We start from the raw sequence: 23523 nt of genomic DNA on the forward strand, positions 1-23523 counted from the left end.
CAAAATTTGGACACTGCATAAATTCTGTTAGTTGCTCTCCACACAGTCCAGCAATTAAACCACAGAGGCGGAACTTGAAAGTGAAAAACAATAGCCAATTAACAGAGATAACTGTACTGTGGAAAAGAAACATGAGAAATACAAATAGAGAAAAATGAAGCTGCAGAGTGTTTGGAGGTCTATGAAAGTTAGATGAGGAAACCTTGCATCAAAATGTAGTATTCAGAAAAATAAAACATAACCAAATGAAGATCCCGCTTACCTTGAGGAAGAAGAAAAGAAGAGGAAGCAAAAATAATCTCTGACATAAAGAAATTTTAGAGGTTGTAGTGGTTTGCATAAACAGAATAAGGTAACCATATAGTTAAATCCACCCTCTGTTGTCATGAAAGAGAGGCTGCTGCATATAGTTTTTCCAATTCTAGAAATTAAAAAAAGTTTGATCTTAGAGACAAGGCAAATATTTTTTAAAAGTTAAGGCAAAATAATGGCATTTATGTATAAATATTCTTTCAGGTTTTCTTTAATCTTCTCAGTCACAAAATACTTCGGAACAAAAAAGGCAGATTTGTAACAACTTAGCAGAAAAATACTATAAGTATCTGCTGTTTGCTGCTTTTTGAGAAATGCAGCCCTCTTCGCTTCTTCATAAATATGACCTAGCATTTGCACACATGCTTATTGAGACTCCTGATCTATCTCTGATCTTGTGTGATCTCCACAAGAGTTTGAGTAAAAAGGAGAACAATGGAGAAATACAAATTCATGCTTTCTAAATGAATTAGATTTAATTTCTCTGTTTATGCATAGATTCTACAGACAAGTGGAATTATTTTTAAGGTTTCCCAGAATCACTGAACCACAGAGTGGTTGAAGGTAGAATGGTGGATGTTGGAATGGTACAAGTTAGCCTCTCTGGAGATCATCTTTTCCAGCCCTTCTACACAATCAGGGCCATGTGGAGCCCTTATTTTGCCCAGGATTTTGACGAAATGGCTTTTGAATATCTCCAAGGATGAAGAGTCCAGAACCTCCCTGGGCAATCTGTGCCAGTGCTCTGCCACCCTCCCAGTGAAATGTGTTTTCTGACAGAAATAGTATTTTCTAGGCAGAATAAACAGAACCTCCCATGTTTCAGGCTGTGTCCATTGTCCCTGGCCTGCTCACTGATCATCACTGAAAAGAGCCTGACTCTGTTCTTCAGGTATTTACATACATTGATAAGGTCACTCCAAGGCTTCTGTTTTCTACACTGAACAATTCCAGATCTCTCAGACTTTCCTCATATGGGAAATCATGCGGGAGGCCCCACAATGAATTCTCTCCAGAATGTTCGTGTCTCTTTTGTACAGAGAGCCCAGAATTGGGTGTATTTCTCCAGGAGTGGTCTCACCAGTGCTAAGGAAAGGAGACGCAACACCTGACTCACCTACTGGAATTTTTTTTGTCTACTGCAGCTGAGGATACTATTTATCTTTTTCCCAGCAAGGGTGAACTGCTGACTTATGTTCAACCTGGTGTTCACCAGTATCCCCAGGCTTTTTTCTGACAAGCTGATTCTCAACTGGTTGGTCCTCATGGGATAATTCCTCTTGAGGTTCAGGATGTTACACTTTCCCCTGCTGAGCATCATGAGATTACTGTTGGCCTTTTTCTCCAGTTTTTCAAGGTCCCTCTGGATGGTAGGTTGACCCTCTGGCAAGATATTCACTCCTACTGCTTTGGTGTAATATTCAAACTAGCTGAGGGTACACCAAATTTCACTGAAGTCTTACCAATTCGCATGATTTTTTGTGATGATCACTAGTGGTATAAATGTGTATGTGACAGAGGACTGGGAAAGGAAGAGGGAGACTAAACTGGGTGAAAAGCTGAGCTGAGTGGACAAAGCTGGAAAAGCAAAGAGCTAGGAGATATCATAAGATTATATAGGGACATAAGAGAGAATGTTAACATGAAGTTAAAGAAAAGAATTTCTCTGTGTGACTTACCAGCCAAATCAGACTGGCCTACGGGAGCATCATTATTTGAAGCTTTCTGTTAATAATAGTTCTTTAAGAGGAGATAGAATACATAATATTATGTGTATGAATATGGTGTAATTATTGCACTGTGTCTATGAGATGAAGTCTGAAAACACAAAGTAATTAAAGTGCTGTCCTTTAGAGGATGAAAGCTGTGAAATTACTGCGTAGCAAAATTGGAAGTTCTAATTTCAAATGTAAAAACCACTTTTCTACATTTATACTTTTGTAATAACTAACACTTAAAGTGTTTTCTTTCTTTTCAAATTGATTAAGTTTCAAACAAATTACTTTTGCCCATTCAGACTTGCCCATGTTTTGTGCTCTTTGCAGGGCTGATATACACTGGCAGCTACAGCTGAAAAGTCAAACTGAAATACAGCTACTGCTTCTTCAAGGAGCTATTTCACATAACATTCAAACATTTAAAATACTGAAGTGATGGCTTAAGTCCTTGGAGTGTGTATAACTCAAATGACATAGCAAAAGTGTCAATATCAAAGTGAATACTAAACAAATGTCAAGTGAAAAATCAGTTAATTTAAAATGCAAACACATAAATATGAAAGCTGAAGATGAAAACAGTGGAACTGCACAAACCTGCACATGCTTAGAATAAGGTTTCAAGAATCCATATGTTACAAGGATAATGTATGACCACATGTCCATATCTCAGTGATTTATAAGAGAAGTATTTGAAATACCTACCAACAGTTCTAAATCTCTAGTTAAAGTCTTTAACCCTATTTTTAATAATATCACTTTTACATGCTTTATTTAAATGTTCAGGAAATTGTTTATTGAAACTGGATTCATGAATGTGCTCACTCTTACGATGTTTTGAACAAAAATAGGGCAAGGCTATGCACAGATATGCTTTTTATTGGGATGCTTTGTTTTGGTTTTCTTTTCTAATGCTCACAACCAGAAAACTGGACTGAGAGCAGGCAAACATTGCCTTGGATAAGGAGGTGAAAATGCTGACATAAACACCACATGTAACTCTTTTTTTCCTCATCTCAGGCTAGCTCTTTGATGAAGCACAGGCAAGGGTCTTTGGGGACTCTCAGATACATTCTATTGAATTAAGCCTCAAAGCTATTCTATTGAAAAACTAGAATTAAGACTTCAATAGTGCTCAGTCAATTTTATAAAGAGCTGGTTTCTTGTAAGTATATGTGTCAGGCATGCAGGAAACAGAGTTGATACTTCTCAAAATTGCATTGGCACAAAAGCTGTTGCACATTTATTGGCATTCTCTATACTTAGCACTTTTTATACAGAGGTCTGATATAACACCTTCGCTAATTTTTAGCAGATATGAGAACATGCATTTGTTATTAATTACCCTGACAAATATCTGTCTTTAGGATGTGGCGCCCCTGCTGTGTTTTCTGATTTTTCAAGTTGAGACCTTCAATTATTATCTTTTCCAAATAATTGATAATTTCTTCAATGTATCAGAGATTTATTTAATAGTTAGTCAATCTACTTCACTTCCGGTGAAGCAGTCTATAACCAGAATTGTCTAGGTGTTATGTTCCTCTCTTGAGACTCCACAAGCAGGGTAATCTTCCTCAAATACACCCAACTAAATTTAGTAAGAATGTACTAAACTAGAGAGTCAGTCAAAACCAGTCAGACAACAGCTGCTGTGCCATTGCCAGTAATGGTCAGCATAATTTTCAGCTTTCTGTTTCATTCCATAAGCCAGTTGCAATGGGACACAACCATTATCACAATGGAAAGCTATTCCACTAGAGGTGAGCTGCAGCAATGCTTTCCCTTATGCAAAGCGATGTATTTGTTTAAACATAAACCTCCTGGGGAAAACAGCTCTTGTTGCTACATGCATTAATCATTCAATTAAGAGATCTGTCCTTAGCCTCTGTGCATACAGCCTTCCTAATTGACTCCCCATTTTTAGCACACTTTTTCTCACAAGATGGGCACAAAATGGATATCTCAGGGACCTTTGACTTACTCTGCCTTCCAGTCTGTACATCTGAGGCTTGACACATCATAGCGATGCTGCAAAAAAAGCTGGGTTCAAGGCTAGTCCCGTCACAGTGGAGACAGCCACAATACAGAGTAATATCATACAATTTCAGAAGGCTTCAACCCACACAGAGCAACAACCACCACTTCAGAAGGCTTTAGGTGTTGTGGTGTGGTTTTATTTAGTCAGTTGTTTTTATTAATGTTAGTTATCCTTTGTACTCCCTCATTTGTCCCCTCACAGTTGGTTTAATCCAAGTTGTTTACCCCAAAAGTTCCCACTACTTGGCTCTCCAGTTTGTTAATCTTCTCACCTCTCCCTGTTTTCTCCTTATTTGGTTCCATCAATCTGAGTTTGTTTATACCCATTTGGCTGTCAATCCTGTAACCACCCCCAGTTTCTTTGACAAAGTTCTGTATCAATCACCCCAGTTTAGCTTTTCTATTTGTCCCCTGACCTTGTGCCTATCCCTGCTATGTTATCATAAGTTGTTGTACTTGGTGTCATCCCTCTCTGGTTTACCCCCATTGGGCAAGACAGGTTTGCACCCCTGTCCGCCCACCCCCTATTTGAGTTGCTGTAATCTTTGATTTCATTGGCATTTGCTCCTGCACCCACTCAGACAGCACCTTTGTTCTTGCCCCCCCTGGGGAAAATAAAGACTCTTTGGGCTCGCATACAGGTGTCTTTCTCTCATCCCTTCACCTCCTCTCAGCATGCAGAGCTACCGAAGCTGCACCCACAAGCAGCTCTCAGCACCACCAGGGTGGCAGATGCTGCTCCCCCGGGTGCCTCTCACATGGGCAGTGCCAGCCGGCTCATCCCACCTGCCCGAGGCTGTGGCAAGTAGCCACCACATTTAGGCATCTGCCCCTACACAGTAGCATCATACCACATCAGAAGGCTGCAGGCAGCTGCTCTTCTTGGTCTTTAGTCCAACATTTTATATCCCTCACGTTCATGCATTGCACCTGTGTGCCTTCTCTTCCGTCTTGTGCTTGGTCAGTGCGCCTGGGCACTCCCTGTCTCATTGCTTTCAGTGCTGCTCACCTGCGTCTCACAGCTGTAGCCCACTGGGGATGAGGCTCTGCCACAGTCCCACTCCCAATTACCACAGACTGTGTATCTGCACAGTCCCACCAAGAGCAGTATGGAGCGTATTTATAGAGAAATCAATCTGGCTGATTACCATACCATCAGGCATACCCAGATAGCTTGTTGCAGGCCTCCTGCTGTAACAGGCAGGTGGAATGCTAATGGAGAAAGTTACTTTCCTTGTTCAGAACGGTCTACACCTTGTCCCTCTGTCTCTCCTGTGCATATTCTTTCTGGGGAATATATATTTTTTTATGCTACCCTGTAGTGGAAGGAAGCCATATAGATGAGAAACACACATTGCCAGTTATTATCTTGGGCAAAAGCAAATCAGGGAAATGCTGACTGACAGGCTGCTTTGCTGCATAATTAACCCCTATACCTACACCTTAAATCAGTCTTGTGTCAAGGTCCCCCATCCATATCCATAACAATTGTTTGCACTGGCTCCTGATTGTTCAGGAATGGTTTACTCACATTGGATGTAAAGATAGCCCCTTGGAAGTGTCATTGATTAAAAAAGACACATAAGCCAGCTTGTAGAGCTTCCAAATTTTTTAACCTTTATTTATTTATTTACTTGTTTATTTTTGTTCTCTTTTGATTTTAATTGAACTCTCTCCAAAGGAATAAGTAGCTTTTAACAGAGAATGGGATTTTAAATTAAATAAGTAGGAAGTGTTATGTGCCGCGATGTTTCTTTATGCTGATTGAAGAGGAAAGCATCCATGTTGAAATGTCAACAGCAGGTTTATTTCCAGAGAAATTCAAATCAGGCAGGTGATGGTTCACAGGTTTGTTCTCAAGTTTCCATCAAAGGGGTGCCAAGGTCATGCCAACAAAAATTAATCTTCCCAGTGTCACATCAAGTATGAGCATAATCTGTTCAAATATGGATTTGAGACTACCACATCCCTATCTGTGGCAAAAGTCAAGGGAGGAATATTTAAAGTACTGATCACTTAATTTATTAATTTCTTTAGATTGTTTAAATATTCATACATCCAAAGCTCTGAGTGCACATGAAAAATGTTAATAGAAAACTCAGGAATGAAATGAAATCATATAATATATGTCTCAGGGGTACTTTGTCAGAGGAAAGCTCTGTATTCTCAAAGCTTTATTATTCTCCAGAGTTATCTGATTTTTTCCTTCTTTTTCTTTGATCTAAATTTAATAGAGAACTTCAGAAAATGTATTTATGTTTTTGAATATCCTATGTAGCTTTTAGTAGAGGAAAAAATGAGAGATGAGATGGAAAAGAGAAAGGGAAAGATGAAAAGGGAAAGTGAAGGTAGAGAAGCAGAAAAAAGAAAAAAGCGAGAAGAAAAAGAAAAACCAGGAAAATAAAAAATAATAGTAAAAGTAAAAGAAAAAAGGAAAAGAAAAAAAATACATTTGCTAATTCAACATACATAACAGAAGTGTGTGTTCTAGAGTTTTATGATCCATTAGACAAGAAAGTCTTCAATCAAGAAATTTGAAAAACAGTTTACCATTTCAAGCCTCCTCAAAAGAAAATTCATCTGACCTGATGAGACAAATCAGGACCACCGTGGTGATTTAATGGAGCAATCAGCAATGTGTCAAATCTGATTTATGTGTCCCTTCAGAAACCTGACAGCTGATTTGATCCCCACCAGCACAGAAAAATATTCCCCAGAAGACTCTCTTGCTAACACAAGCTATGGAAAGATTTTTCCAGTCAACTGTTTCTTTTTTGCCCTTGAATTGAGGTGATTTTTTTTATCCAATCCTTTGTTTTGACTTGATCTGAATAGCATTGTCTTGACCTAAAGATGTTATTTATGACAGAACATAGCTCTTACCTTTCAAAATATCAGATATCTTATCAAGTGATGAAAGTTACTCCTTTGATAAAGCTAAAATAGGAAAATAATTAATATAATTTGCACAGAACTCCAGTTCTAATAGCTATAAATGTATATTAAATCCAGTGAAATTCACACACTAGGAGTCCAGAAGAATAGTTACCTTTTTTCTGGATTTTAAGTAAATTACAGTAGAATGACTGCAGAGAAAGGCACAGGGTAAGCAACAGATATAAAACAATTAGGAGTTCATTTTATTTCAAAATGGTTTTAAATAATTTTATGTTAAATGATTATTTTGTTTTATGAAGTTTACATCATTTGAAAGCTCTATTTAAAAAAAAATTAAAAATATGTTCCTTAACTTGTGTCATGGTAAAACTACATTGAGTTGCCTTGCTGCTTCCAAATCTGTTTACTTAAGAGATCTCTGGCTGCCCTGCTTTACAGCCCATTCATGGTGTTACACACAGAAATCCATTTTTAAAATTAGACTGTACTGTAATTTGACATTCCAGGCTGTAGATAGAGTCCTCCGTGTATTAGCAGATGTCATAATTGCAAAGGCCAGAGACATTGAAGGCATTATAAATAATTTACTGTATCAATTACCCTGTACCCTGTTTATGTAATGCTGGGTGCATCATCAAAAAAAGATAAGCAGAATGTGAACAAACATTGTCAACAGAACAAAGGAACTGGCTAAGTTTCTCCTCCTTGCCAGGGTGACTTGGTGGAGCTTTGCTGTGATGTAGATGTGTACACAGAGGGAGATTTCAGGAATGCAGAGCCAAAGTGCTGGTGGCAGCAGCAATCTCATCTCTCTGGCAGCACTACTCCCCAAACCTGGGGCTGTGGGACAGAGGACAGGCAGCACATTTCCAGCATCATAATTTAGCATCCTGCCAGGCCATTTTGGGAATGGCCTGACAAAATAGCAGCAAAGAATCCAGTGAGTTCAAAGAAGAAGGTATCTTTTGCTCCTTGGTCTTTCTGTGTGCTCTGTGTGCACCCAGCAATTGGTGGTGCAGTGTTTTCAGATGCAACCAACAGTCAGGGTCACCAATACATTAACTAAAGTGTGATCAGTGAAGGATATGAGTGGGTAGGTATATTTGCCACAGAAATGAAAAAGTGAATCAGTTTAATATACAAATTCTATTTATATAAATATCATGTCCACATAAGATCTGCAAGTAATTTCTACTAAACAGGCATGAGCCTGATAGGAAAATTGAGAAGGCAGAAAATTCCTTCTATAAAAGCTTGAGTCTAACATGATTATGTTTATTTTTCTTTATGAAGTATAAAAAAGTGTGTTTAAGCTCCGAGCAGTTGAATAAGGTAATAATTTGCAATGCATTAGCAGTAATATGAAATTTTGTATAAAGTATGCATGTTCTAAATCAAGGTTGTGTAGAGTCATTTCTTTTTAATAATGTCAGTTAATAATTAAAATTAACACAAGTGGGTTATTTTTGGAAGATGGGAGCTAGTCTTTAAAAGTGCCTGTTAGATATAGATCTTGTGTCCAATCCCAGTCTGACTGCTTTATCAAAATGTATTTGGTGTACTATCCTAACAAAAATCAATTTTAACACCTTTTTGCAAAACATTTCCTTTCTACTGGAATAATTTTCCTTTGTAATTATAAAAGAATTGGTGTAAGGAGATACAATTGGAGTTTGAAGAGTAGAGTTTATTTTTTTAAATTACATTTACTGAATAATTGAAAATTATATTAATCTAATAAAATAAATTTGAATTTATGATTGCTTTATTTTAATTTTTATTAAATCCATTTATTAGATGTTCATTGCAGGGATACCTATACATGTTTTACAGCTTGAATTTGTCTTTAAATAGCCTAAATAGGATCAAACTAGTCTGATGATTTATTCCTATTATCTCCCTGATTATACGTGCATTACTGTGGTCAGCTAGATACCTACAGTGTAAATTGGTTTCTATTAAAATTGAAGACACAATTCCTAGTGATGTAAGGAGGTCAATACTTTGTCCATGGAAATGCACAGCATAATTAGCTAGGAAGGTCTTTGAGAAGAAATGCTGCTTTCATCTTCTGACCAGAAAGGTAAGGATGGCCCCTGCCCCTCATTAGCTTCTGTAGAGTCTGTGGCTGTCCTGCATTTTTTCAGCAGCTTACAGGTCCCACGTCAAAGCCCCAGTCCAAGAGCCTATTAAAGGTACACACAGGGCTCTTTTTGCCTCTGTGGACATGGGATCAGATATGTTCTATTAGCCCTGAAGGTCAAAGGCACATTTAGCTTTTGAAGCTATTGAAAATTTTTCTTTGATGATGAGTAGATGATGCTTTAAGAGATCCATTTGACATAGTTTTATCCATCTACAGGTTTAGTGGTTAGTCCAATTTTTCAGGTAGGATTTTTAAGTTTGACTGCTGTATCTACCTCACCAAAAAAAAAAAAAAACCGTCCATAGATTTCCCCTTTTATATACTGAGTACAAGAAAAGTTTAAATTAATGGTTAGATTATATGACAGTTATGGTTTAGCTCCAGCTGGCAACTAAGCTCCACACAGCTGCTTGCTAACTCTCCCACCCATCTGTGAGATGGGGAAGAGAATTTGAAAAGTAAAAATGAGAAATCTCATGACATAAGAAGAGTATAATTATTGAAATGAAATAATTGAAGAAAACAATATTAAGTAATGAAAAGGAAAATATCAAAGACAGAGAAACAAAACCCAAGAGAGAGAAGTGATGAAATTGAAATTATTGTTCTCCTCCAGCCAACCAATGCATAGCCAGTCCCCAAGCAGTGACTTCCTCTCCAACCTTTCCTCTAGTTTTGTTGCCATATAGTTTGAGATATCCCTTTGGTCAGATGGGATTAGCTGTCCTGACTGTGTCCCCTCCCAACGCCCTGTGCACTCCCAGCCTTCTCATGGGTGTGATGGGATGAGGAGCAGGAAAGGCCTTGACCCCAAATAAACCCTGCTCAGTAATAACTAAAACATCACTGCATTATCCACACTGCTTCCAGCACAGACCCAAAGCACAGCCTCATACCAGCTACTATGAAGAAAATGTTCCAGCCAAAAACAGTAAATTAACTAACTTTAGATGAACTGATTGTAAGGAACAAATTCACTGTGAAGGCAACTGAAATTTCCAAAATATTTATCAGTTCAGGTGCTGTCAGGTTTCCTATAACCAGCTTCAAGCATGCTGTGTGCTGCAGAATACTTCTCTGCAGACACTGGTGTATGCCAGTTGGCTGGATCTAATGGTGGGCACAGCCTTCATATGTGGAAGTGCTATTCAAGATGTTGAACCAAGTCCAACCTCTTCCAAAAAAAATATCCTCTCAGCTGTAATTGCACAAAGACTTCCATAGTGGAAGTTTTAAATTACAAAACTGATGTAGAAGTATGCTTATCTCCAAACTGGCTATTCTGGTCATGCAAATAGTCACTCTAGACTACAAAACCAGTTCCAGTGCCAGTCTTAGACAGACCATGAAATTATTCTGGTGCAGAGTAAGGAAATAACACAACATGATTTCTGGATAGCTTTAGGTTTATATGCTTCAAGGTGCTGCATCTTCATCCCTGATCCTACTAAAAAATATCTTTAAACTTGAGAAAGTCAAGTCTATATCCCTAATTTAATTTTCTTTTATGGGAAATAGGGTTCAATATTTATTCAAGTTCTGTTGGTAATGAAAACTGGATATTCCATCATAAAATTAACAGCCTTACTACGTGTGGCTTGAAACTGTCATTAAATACTCTTGTTTTATCACTGCACATGAAAGGAATGTCTTTGCCTTGGAAAATCTGTCTTTCTGAGTGAAAAAAAATTGATTAGGAAAAGAGATTTATTTACAACTTTGACAACTAATTTTCTATAGGATTTGCAGCAAGACAATAATTTTATATGTAGCATAAGATCCTTGTGATCTGAATACTCCTAGTTCTCTTTTGTTAAAATTGCAATCCTGATTAATGATTATGTGATATGAAATTATTTCATTTCAGCAACCTTTACAAAAGAATTAACTGTATCTTATATACAATTTGAACATAAATTTTCATAAGTGCCAGAAAATTCTGCTAGCATAATATTTAACCAAAAGTCTAGGAGAAAAGATAGCATCTTATTGCTTAAATGAATTTATTCCTTATTTTGATATTGAGGGCACTTACCTAAAAGCAAAATATTCTTGTTCAAACTTAGGAAACCTTTTTGTAACATTTCTGTGAGATTTACTTAAAGTGTGTAAAATGCTCTGGTACCCACAGCTGATAGGATTATATAAAACAAGGCAATAGCTGACAAAGTGGCTGTTCATATTCATGTCCATATAACCAGTTCACACACACACACAATTTATCTATTTGCCAGCTAGACATAATTAGCAATCACATTTGGGTAGTAAAATAAGTACAAAACCCCATTTATACTATCTAAACAATGTAGTTTTTAAAGTTTCAGCCAAGAAATAGCTTCAGAGATCAATTTATCATATGATTTAACAACATACAAGGAGACACTTCTTCTTTCAAGGTTATCATATGCCATATGCCTTCCTCTATAGGTTTGCCAAAAGTCACTTAACACCATATGTCCTGAGCAATTTGTCTCAAATAGTACCTCAGCCTCTGCAGATGCCATCTGATATAAACAATCAGAAAATCTAATCTTTGTGCTTTGCTATGATTTTCTGCATAAAGTAAGTATCATGAGAGATTTATGCATGTTAAATCTTAATATTAATTCTTCAAAAGACACTTCAGCACCATGCACAGTTCTAGCTCCTGTAGCACTAGGAAGAAGGGGGAGGTTTGTCTGCACAAGCAGGTGAATACCAACCCAAATAAGTGACTCCACCTTTCACTAACAAAAATACAAAAAATTCTGAAGGCTGAGAAAACCTCTCAAACAGCTTTTAAGAAATGGTGCTTAATCACAAAATGCTGGGAGAAGCCAAAGGCAGGGGACATCCTTCATCTGTAATTAATTGTTTCTTACAGCTGTTAGACAGCTGCCTTGTCAAGCAGACTCTTGAAAATTCAGAATAATCTTGTGCAATTGCATAAGATTCATGCTGCCTTAAGCTGGACCTTAACTCAGGGCAGAGTAGTGCAGCAGGCCACACAACACAATAAGCTGCTCTACTGAGCTATTTAAATTGGGGATTTGTGCAAGCAGCAAGTGTATTTAAGGAAATATATTATTAGATATTTTTTAAAATCCTAAAACTTTGCCATTAAAGAAAAACATTTGAGTATATTTTATTACAAGGAGGTATTTCAAAAATTTTTGTTACAAACTCATATTTTATTAACTCGCATAATTTTACCTTATATCTGTCTTTTAGCCTAAATATTTCTTAAAATAACATTTGAAGAAAATCTTATTTTCAAACCTTGGAAAAAATGTATAATAGAAGAGAGATACAACTGTTGCTGTTGCCAGTGAACCAATCATCAGAGATCAACAGATATCTCCACTTATGTTTATTTTATACTTTGATTTAAGCAGACCTATTAGAGTATTTGAATTTGAAAAGAGAGCATCCTTTGCAGGATGCTATATGGATTAATTACATAATGTTTATTTAACTCTTTGAAGATGAAGAATTCTATTTAGATACTAAGCATTTTTATCCTGTAGGAAACTAAGTTAAATGGTGACTAAATGGCAGTGCTGGGGTAACACAGCTGTTTGACTTTGAGCTACAAAATCACTCTTCTCATTCGAGGCCTCACAGCATCCTCAGTACTTTCTCTCCGGAGTGTGAAAGTGGCAGGTGTTCATGGCCATTGCTGGGGGCACTGCAGCTCTTGAAAGGCTGAGACACCTGGCAGAAAAACAGCAAGTCAGATGCTGATTACATGCAGGAAAGCAATTAGAGTGCCAGAAGATACTGTGATCAGAGTTTTGATATAATTTTCATGTATTCTCGTGTGCTTTTGTCCTATGCTTTCTGTGCAACCAGATGTATGGGCACCTTCTTTTGGTCTTGCACTACATACAAGGGAACTGCAGTAAAAATGTTACTATTTTCAGGCTATTATTCCTTTTCAGCTTAGGCTGAACACCAAATATTTACTAATTTACACCCCAGATAAAACACACGATGAGAGTTGGAGACTGCTCTTAGCCTCTGTAACACATGCATGAGCAGCCCCAGAAATGCAGCTTCCAGTGCCACGCAATTACATTTTGCTTTTTTATTAATTAAGGACACTATTCGGTTACATATCAAAAAATCAATTCAGGTGCCCTTAGGTATGGAAGGCACCATTGTTATAGTTATACAGGAGTGGAATTTGGTTAACCAAGTCTTGGATATCTGTTTAATTGGGAATTTGAATTCCCTGAGTGCCTTGACTATATTTTCACTGATTCTAACACGAATCAAAATATTTAGTGAAGTTGTAGAAACTTGCAAATAAAAGTGTAGCAACCTCTTTTCATAAGGGCACAAAATCAGTTCTGTAAATTGAGGTGTTTTGAGCTGTCTTGGTGATCCCACCTGGCTTCAGATGATGTTTCAGAAAGGTTAGATGCCAGTATAAAGACAACTGCACAAAAAATGCTTAAATGTTCCAAAACCTTATTATAATAAAGCTGTAAGTGGCACTGAATTTTTGAGATAACATTGTGTGAAGCATGGTTGATTTCATTAGAAATAGAACCAGTGGAAGACTTAAAAGGAAAACCACAAAGCAATTTCATCCATAATAAATTTAACTCCACTCTGTACAAGTCATAATATGGGGATACATGATGCCTTGTGACTTTCTAGATAAGGGCAATAGTTCTTGTAATATTGTGTTTTGTTTTTTTTTTCCTAATGACCTTCAAGAAACAACAATAAGCAGCTAAAACATTTTCTGTTTTCTGCTAAGACTGACTCTGAAAATGATGAATGAAATATGCTACCTTGACAGGGTTTTCTATAACAATCATAGAAGGCAACAATTCTGAGCTCTTTGGGTCTTGAAGCCACTAAAGAGAGGGGGGAAATAAATTAAAATTCAAAAATCAATATTTTCAATACTACATGTCTAGTTGTACAAAATCATCATAAGTCTTCTATGAATCAGACCAGCCAAACTTCAGGAAATGCTGCTCTGCCTTATAACATCTTGTTCTGTACAAAGAAGAAATAAATGGACATATACAAGGACACATAAACAGAAAATTTACCACCTCTTAAAACACAGAGGTCTGAAGTCTGCATGAAAACTCCTTCATAAACCTTTGAAATCTCTGGTAAGTTACTACAGTTGTTCAAGGATCAAAATAATTTTTTTAATTGAAAGTAACAGGATCTGTACTGCACAGCACAGGATGCTTTGGATGCTACATGCCAGCAGACTGCTGATTGCCAGACTATTTCTGTAGCAGCAAAATTGTCAATGTCCCAGTCATAAGCAGGTGTTTATCTGTGGTTTTAATATGCTAACATGGTTTCTGGCATCTTTTTGACCAGCATGACTGTCTCAAGAAACTTATGGACATTCTAAGGTTGTGACAATCAGTACAATGGTTTCTAGACTGTCAGCTTTCTAGGTTTTGATGGGTTTTTGTTGTTACTGCTGTTAGTTTTTTTTCTTGATTATTTTTTTCCTGGAATCTGTGTAAAAGAATAGTTATATAAAAAATTAATCAGTGGTCTGGAATTTAATTTTCTAAGAAATTTTTTCATTATGTTTATTTTTTGAATGTTTTTGCCACTGAAAAGAAGGCATTTCCATAAAAAAAGCTGAGTAAAAATGTCTAACTAAACAGAATTCAAAACACAAAACTACAATGTGATTATATTTACATTTTCAAAAGAAAAACATAAGGTAAAGATTAAAAAGAATTCTGAGTCTATGGTGAGAAATTTCAAAGAAGAAAAACCACATTAAATAAATTTTCTGGCTGACATACACAAATATATCCTTTATAGATGCTGAAGAAACAAGACTTTGAGAATTTACAAGCAGATCATACTAGAAATTGTTTATATTTCATAAAGCTAAAAAAGAAACCCTAAACATCTGCAGAAATTAAGTATGGATTGCCTGCTGCTTTATATAATTAGCAAAGATGTGATGAAGGAAATGTAGCTCACCTGGAACTGTTTCCCACTGAACAGAAGTTCTTATCATTGAAATCACCTTACATAAGCACAACTACACACAAAAAATGTTCATAACATGTCTCTATACCTAACTGAAGACAGAAAGAAATGTTTATTTCTTCCTGCTGGTGAAGAAAGGAGTGCAGGGGGTGCAGAATGGTGCTATTTGGCTGTTGCTTGCAACCAAACAATGTTTTGGGAACTAAGCATGAAAGCAACAACATCAGATGAGAAACTATCAAAAAATAGTCACTCAGCAAAACATTAAGATTTTTTATGTACAAGTTTAGTCATTGAATGTCTACAGTGAAAATATCTGGTATAGCCAGAGCAGTGATCCTGATTCCTTAGCTCACCAGTAACTGCAATGAGACTGTGTTTAGTGCCAATTCCTTAGAGCTAACAACAGAGTCAGAAGGAGAGTCAAACACTGCGAATTCGCTTGATGGAAAACATGGCTTATAATTTTTGGTTATGAGTGTTATCTATTTAGTTTAAAGAGAAAAACTGAAGGCAGAGACATTTGACAAAAAGAAAAGACACCCATGGCAGCAGCTCCCTGGCCACACAGAGAAATAGACAACTTTCCCAGGCATCATTCTGAGAAAGGCTGTGAGAAGATCAGAGAAAAGAATGAGAAACAAGTCTTACCTTAACTTGCTGCACCTGGTGCTCTTGAATATGTGGAATGTGTGATGGAGATTTGTTTACCAAAGGGTGGTTTCTTAATTAGCCAATGGTGATGGTGTTTTAATTAAAGGCCAAATCAAGTCCACCTGTAGCAAACTAGGGTATAAAAAGAATGGGGTCTCTTAACAATGATTCTGATCAGCCTTCTGTAGGCATCTGGAGGGTCTATGTCACGTATTACCCAGTCCTGACCCGTTGTGCTGACAGACACCCAACATGAAGAGAATAAACAGAAGGGCAAAGCAGAGAGATGTTTTAGTTAAGTAGTGTCGTGCCATCCCATCAATAGGCTAAGTTTCATTCCATTTGACCTATCAAGTCTGGCTGTTCTTGAGCTGCCTCCAGAAGCTGATGACCAGAAGGTAAAAAGGACTATTTCATTTGAGGGCTTAGTTTATAGCAATATAAGAAACAAAACCAACTTGTTTTGCGGCACTGAAACTTGCAGGTTTTGCTTGGGTTTTTTGGGTTTTGCTTATTGGTTTTTGTTGGGTTTGTTTGTGGGTTTTGGGGTTTTTTTGGGAGGGGGGTGATTTTTTTGCTGGTTCAGGCAAGTTTTTCTTATTCTCAAACCTCCACAGTCTGAGACCATGCAATTCCCAGTTTCTCTCAGTCCTTCAGATCTAAGTGGTTTTGGGATGCTTCTGTAAGAATCAGCATTATTTTTTGGTTTTTAGTTTATCATTGAGATCTTTATTGTGCCATCGTGCTGACAGTAGGAATTGAGCAGATGTCAAACTTAAACTGGATTTTTTTGCTGACTACTTCCAAAGTTACTTATTTGAATGACCAACTTGATTCTTTTGGATTATAAGTCTTTGGTAGTCACTGGAAAAAGTGATGTCATAACAATCAAATGAACATAGGCAGAACAAAGTGACAAAGTTAAAACAGAGTCTTCAGCCCTTCCCACCCCACAGTTGGCTGCAGATAACACTAGTGACAACAACAAGTGTGAGAAATGGAACTGCACTGGTTTGTATTTTTTTGCCAGGTCTTTTAAACTGAATCAGCTTTAACATTTTTGATGAAAATTTCAGACCAGATGCTCCAGAATGTGATAATGGTAATTCTGCACTTGGCAATCCTTTTTCACACAGGTCAGAGAAGCCTGGGACAGTATGAAATTTTAAGTATCTCATCAAAGAAATGGTCTGCATTCTTTTGTTAAAAAAAAAAAATAGGGATTTCACAAGAATGAAGTATTACTGTTTTGTCTTCTATTCAAACTTGAGAATTGTACTATTTGAGTTTTCCAGTAATTTATGTAAAGACAAACACAACAAGACTAATTTTCCGAGATAAAATTTGGGGTGTTGCTTTCCTAAAACCTATTTTCCTAAATATTTCCTTGGGGGATAAGAAGAGAAACCAGAGTAAAATTCTGTTTGTGTGTTCAGAATATTTTAACACTTTCTACAAGTCTGTGCCAGGATGATCTTCAAAGCAAAAGATCTAAGACTGTGCTGGTTTGGGGAAGAGATGCAGCTGGGAGCTGACCCCAGCTGACCGAAGGGATTTTCCATACCTGATGATATCATGCTCAGTATATAAATGGGGGAAGAAGGAGGAAGGGAGAACAGCCAGAGTTATGGTGTTTATCTTCCCACATAACCATGACGCATGATGAGCTCTGCTTTCTTGGGGATGGCTGAGCACCTGGCTGCCCATGGGCAGTGATGAATTAATTCCCTGTTTTGCTTTGCTTGTGTGCTTGACTTTTCCTTTATCTATGAAACTGTCTTACTCAGCCCATGAGTTTTCTAATTTTTGCCTTCAGATTCTCTCCCTTATCCTGGTGCTGGCGGGGGGGGGGGGGGGGGGAGGGCTGCAGCATGAGGCTGAGTTGCTGGCTGGGATTAAACCACAATAAAGACAATGTCAGCAATGTGAGTTGTATTTCCTTCTTTTCTTGCAATTGAATTTGTTGTTTATAGCTCATGAACATATATGAGGATGTTCATAGGCTGCAGAATTACTCTTTGCTTTCAGTTACTTTGTGCATTGTATGAGTTGACTGTGCTTTGTTATATCTTCACGATTTTCTTTGAAAACAAAGAGATGGAATTGCTAATTTGCTTATTAAAAGGAAAGGTAGGCCTTAAAAAAAAAACTATTTGCAGTGGGTCCTAAGCACATTAATTAGCTAAATTTTGCTTTGACTGTGGTAATGCTGCAGTGATTATTCTTTGACTCAATGAAACACTATGTTTGAACAGAAAAACATACATTTGAAAAGACAATTTGCTAGTCTGAGCACTTAAAATATAATTAGCTTTACATAAACTTACCTCAGAACAGACTTAAATATGACAATCTACTTTTCATTTTAAAGTCTAACCCTGCATCACTGAAGTACTTTATGCATCATATTTGTCTAGTCCTTTTCAATGTTTTCAGATTTATTTTCTTTCTATATATAGATTGTCTCACACACACTGCTTTCAGTTAGTTGTCAACATTTTAGAATTAGTGCAAATAATTAATGCAGATTTGGGGAAGATTGGACTAGCAAAAGTCTAGTCCAGGGATATTATCCTTGAGAGATGTCAAATGTAACAATATACAAATCATGGGATATAATTGTTCTTAATATTTTCATAATCTGAAGTCACTACAAAGGCTTTCATCATATTTTTATTAAAGCACAATAGCAGATAGACTGTCTGCAACCATTTGCATAGCTACAGAACTGTAATCCTTTTTAATATGACAAAGTTTTGCTGACTTTCTTTGAGTGTAAGTACTTGTGGCTCAGATATACTAAACTGTTTAGGACTGTCACCTTTATTTTGGTCCCTGTTTCCCACCAATTGCTAGAGGAGCTAGCCTGAAGAAGCCTAGACCTGTGCCTGAAGTTCTTGAGGGGTGATTTCAAAAGGTTTCTCGTAATTTGTAATAGTTCAAAGGTTCACTAAATTACTTTTAGAAAGTCTCTGAATAAAACACAGGGATAAAGAAAGATGTATTTCTTTAACATTAAGCTCCTCTTTGCAATCTGCAGCTGGCTTGAGTCAGCATAGCTGGGTTTTAGTTTTCTTGAAGACTTGTGCAAGATTCCAGCCATGTGATCATGTTACATAATAAAAGGTTCCAGCTTGCCTCCCTTAACTGCAGACTACAGGGAAAGATGCACAGCATTTTGTATACTCTGTCCTTCAAAGTTTCTCTATCACCATCAAAAGTTTGTGTCCCTGAGGTCTTGCTCTCATATGAACTGAGAGTACATTTGCTTTGAATTTATTCTGAAAATTGTGAACCGAGTGTACTTGAGACGGCACAGAATGTCATTATTTTGTTCTTCAACGTAGTTAATAACTTTGCCACAAAAATGACAAGTATCTAGTGACTAGTCTTTCACTAAACCTGAAAAGAGGAAGCTTCACACTTAAATTGTAAACTCTATTGCCTCAGCACTTAAGTATCCTAATTTATTACTATCCTAAGTTTCTCTAGTACAGAAGAAGAAGCTATAATTATCATTATGACTAAACAAGACTGTTTAGTTCTTTTAGCTGAAAATCTGTAATGTAATTTGTAATGTACTAGATTACAGCAAATTTTTTACAATGTGATGATACAATTACAGCTGAAAAAAAAAAAAAAACAATAAACCAAACAACCCTGCTGCCATAGATCATAATCTGTACCAGTAAGATATAATTTTATTCCTTATCTTAATTTTGCTAGATTCTATAAGTGGAGTTCCTCACTATGGAACATGAAGTTTTTGTCAAGAAATAGTTTTTGAATGACAAAATATTTCATCCTGGCAAAATTTACAACTGCTAGCAGAAAAAGATACATATCAGTAAGAACAGCTTATTTTGCTTTGAAAAAACTTCCTTCACACACATTGCATTATGTTTAAGAAGTACCATCTTTTACAGAGGAAGCACATATACTCTGCCCTACTTTCCATGAAAAATTGGAGTTTTCTTTGTCCTGTCCTGTTGTTGTTCTTGTTTTTCTGACATTAATAAAATTTGTCTCTGGTTTTATTTGTTGGTCAGCATGTGACTACTGCATATAGATTTTGCTATCTAGCAAGGTGGCTGTCTAAATGTACTACAGGGATCTACTCCTTGTCTCTCTTATGTTTGAACTAGACAACTCCAAGGCAATAAAGGTTCTCCAAGCTTCTCAGAGCTTCCAGCCCTCTTACCCACTGCAGATAATTGGATTTGACCCAGATTCTGGTCTTCAGCATGATGATTGATGCTCCATTGTCTGCAGCTTATCATGCTTTCATGACCTGTACATCCAAAATTTATTTGACCTTCAGCATGCTTTCTGTGCCAAGTCGTACAGCCTGGGAGCATTTTGGTTTCTGCTGACAAAGATATTTACCAAGAAACTGCAGATTTCTGTTCTTGTGTATAAGTGGTGCCACCTACAGTACATTGTCAGACAGCCATCCTTCCTCCTGGCCACTCCACTGCTTTCCAAGAAATCCTCTGACAACATTGAAAAGTTAGTGTGACATGAATCCTCTCTCACACAGGCCATTTAAAAACCTGGGAATCCCAGACAAGCTGGTATTTTTGTTTCCCCTGTTGCCAGTGTGGAAAACTGGCTGAAGAAAAACCTCCTGAAAGACATGAGTGAGGCATGTTAATCATACCCAGGAAATGTCTATATCAGCCCATTGGCTGTGGAGGGAATGCAAATAATTTTTTAACCTAGCCACAGCTATTAGAGTACTGTAATTACAGAAGATAGCTTTCATCCTTACTTAGATATCCCACTTTTCTCACTATTTTCTGTTACCTATATTGTGACTAATTTGTGTAACTGAACCTAAAAAATTGTGGGAGCAGAATCTCACTGTATTGGGTCTGGCTGAGGAGGAGTTCATTTTTGCCCCAGCAGCTCTCACAGTGCAGTGCTCTGCATTGGTGGCTAGAAAGGTGCTGGTAACACGCCTCTGGATGGTGTTTTGGGCACTGCTGAGCAGCTCTGGCACAGCATCAGCACTGTCTCCCCATCATTCTACCACCATCAGTAGGCTGCAGATGGGCAAGGTCTTGGGAGGGGACAGGAGTAGTACAGCTGGCCCAAACTGACCAAAGGAGTATTCCATACCATATGACAGCTGCTGAAATAAAAATGACAAAACAGAAGGAAAGGGGGGTGTTCTTTATTTACAATATTTGCCTTCCAGAGCAACTGTAACACATGCTGAAGCCCTGCTTATTGGGATGTAGTTGGATATCATTTGGTGATGAGTAGAGGCTAAATTTTTATTTTTCTTTGCTTGTGCATGTGCAACCTTTTGCTTTAGTAAACAGCCTTACTTCAACCTTCAAGTTGTTTCCCATTTTATTTTCTCTTTTCTATCCAGCTGAGGATTTGGAGTCACAGAACTTCCTGGTGGGTTCCTGATGTCCAGACAAGGTCAACCTGCAGTAGCAACCACAGGGGTTCTCCTGCACAACTAGTTTAACATAAAAAGTGACCTGCATGGGGTAATTAGTTTGTTTAAATAATTCAGAGAGATGTAGACAGGTTGAAAAAATGGTCTAGGTTTAGCTCATGTCATTCAGTGAAGGTAAATGCAAAATTCTGCAGGTGGGAAGGAGGACAGCCTAGTAATAACCTATGCTGGGGCTGAACAGCTGGGAACCAACTCTGTGGGAAAGGCCCTGGGGGTCCTGGTAGGCAGTAAGCTGAACTGCCAGCATTGTTTGAATGTTTGAAGGTGTACTGTCAAGATCATGGTCAGTTGAATGAAGAAATTGATTATTTACAGTTTTGGGTCCTCCAGCATGGGAAAGACACTGAAAAACCAGAGCTGGTTTAGCAGAAGCTACAAAGAGTTTAGTGCCTGGAATAGCTGTCCTTTGAAGAATGACTGACGGAGCCTGGCTTATTCAGCCTGGTGAAGGTTTGACTTCAGATGGATTTAACAGCAGCCCAGCCAGTTCTACAGGGTTATAAAGAAGACAGTTCTAGACTGTTCTTGGTGTGTGTGGAAAGCTGAGAGACAGCAGACATAACTTTAAATCAAAGAGATTTTGGCTGGTCACAGAAAAAAGAACTTTTCCCTGTGAAGAAAGCATGATAGAGGAGGAGCAGGCTACACACAGTGCCTATTGGGTCTCCACTCTTGGAGGCTTTCAACACCCAACTGCAAAACAAAAAAAAAAGCAAATTAGCCTGACTTCTTAGTTGACCCTGCTTTGAGAGGAGTTTGGACAAGAGACCTCCTGAGGTCTCTTCACATATGAGTTTTCAATGATCTCACAAACAGGCCATAATGAGCCTGTAATGAAAACATGCCTACCAGGGCATGTTATCTTCTACTATATGGAAAAAGATTAAACAAACATGACATTGATGCATGCATCTCTTCTGCTGAAACATTTACGTGATGCCTTTATCAGTTGTAACAATAGCAATCCATTTTGACTGTGGATAAGGGAGATGTTTCTTTGTTGAACAATACCTTTCACAGGACACACACAAACATTCTGCATGTTCAGAGCTCCCTATTTCCTCTTCAAACATGATTCTAAAGCATGAAAAATGAGAACATTTGCTCCAGAAAGATGAGAAGAATGCAAAAAGCAGGACAAACAAGGAGGATTGCAATGTGCTTGCCTTAGGAAGCTGCTAGTGTATGAACAATGAGTTTGGAAAAATAGTTCAGCTCATACCAAACGCTGTGATGAATCTGAGGAAACAGCAGACAAAATGGAGGAACTTTAAATTGAAGAATCCTGATTTGTTTCGGTGAGGACTACAGTGTTTGTGATTTCTAAAGCTAATGTGCAACACTAGTCACCTTAAATATGTGTTTATGTGAACTTGAAATCAGGAGACCCCGATGATATTGAACAAGAGGATTATGGTTCACAGTCATTTGAACAGAAGCTGAAATTTTATTATGGTTAAAGTAATTGGCATATTTTTATGGATTCTTTTTTTAATTTGGCATATGTTCAGATTTCATTGCTCATGCTACAGTAGTTGTATGATGGATTGCTGTGTTTTTTCAATTATTATTAAACTTAATTATTTTTGCTCATGTACCCAAGATGTGAACAACGTCGAGAGTTCTAATCTAATAATACAGACTGTTTGGAAAATATGTGCTGTCAATTAAAGGCATTTTGTAATAGAAACGATAAAAGAGTCATTAGTGAAAAGTAGTTTGCCTCCCTATGTACTGACTTCAGTTAATCAAAGGTGCTTTGAAATTGAAATCATCAATTAACTTTGCTTGGTTTTGTACTGATCAAGCACTTTCAGAGTTGCTGGAAATCTGTGAAATTAACTTATTCTGCAAGGGAAATCAAAATTAATGTGGATTGTTTCCAAATACATTTTATTATTTCCTTACAATAATTTACTATATATTTATTTCTTCCAATATTAAATTGGAAGAAACAGGCAAGATTAAGCTATGAAATTACTTGTTGCACTCCACTTTTGAAAGCACCTCATTTATATTTTACAGGGTCTTGCAATAGATGATGAAATACTTCTCTTCAATGTATACAGTTTTTTCTTAATTTCATGTAATATTTTAAGTGGCATTTTGATGCTCAAAACAAATTTAAAATTAAGAATGTAAAAAATTTATTGAGAATCAGAAAAGCTATATGATCAAATCCCTGGCATGACTGTTCTGCAAATAAATCTTTCTGACAAAGCTGTGTATCTCTTCATTTCTCCAGCATCAATTTGACACAGGGAAAGAGTCATGCAGGCCAGTAGAAAGTGTTGTATTAGCTTACCTCTTTCTTCAAT

The 23523-nt window shown here is 37.2% G+C and overlaps 2 long non-coding RNA genes across 2 annotated transcripts; one reads left to right on the plus strand and one right to left on the minus strand.

The window, feature by feature from the left end:
* Positions 1–7777: 7777 nt before the first annotated feature.
* Positions 7778–15209, minus strand: LOC146767818 (uncharacterized). Its single transcript, XR_014953626.1, has 3 exons — positions 15070–15209; positions 13890–13955; positions 7778–12801 (listed from the first exon to the last, which is right to left on the minus strand). It is a non-coding gene; the product is annotated as an uncharacterized LOC146767818 (long non-coding RNA).
* A 798-nt stretch (positions 15210–16007) lies between these two features.
* On the plus strand, positions 16008–23266 carry LOC146767819 (uncharacterized). Its single transcript, XR_014953623.1, has 2 exons — positions 16008–16130; positions 21113–23266. It is a non-coding gene; the product is annotated as an uncharacterized LOC146767819 (long non-coding RNA).
* The last annotated feature ends 257 nt before the right edge of the window (positions 23267–23523 follow it).

This window comes from Lonchura striata, chromosome 3 (assembly GCF_050655825.1).
Source record: "Lonchura striata isolate lonStrDom1 chromosome 3, ASM5065582v1, whole genome shotgun sequence".
Taxonomy (NCBI): domain Eukaryota; kingdom Metazoa; phylum Chordata; class Aves; order Passeriformes; family Estrildidae; genus Lonchura; species Lonchura striata.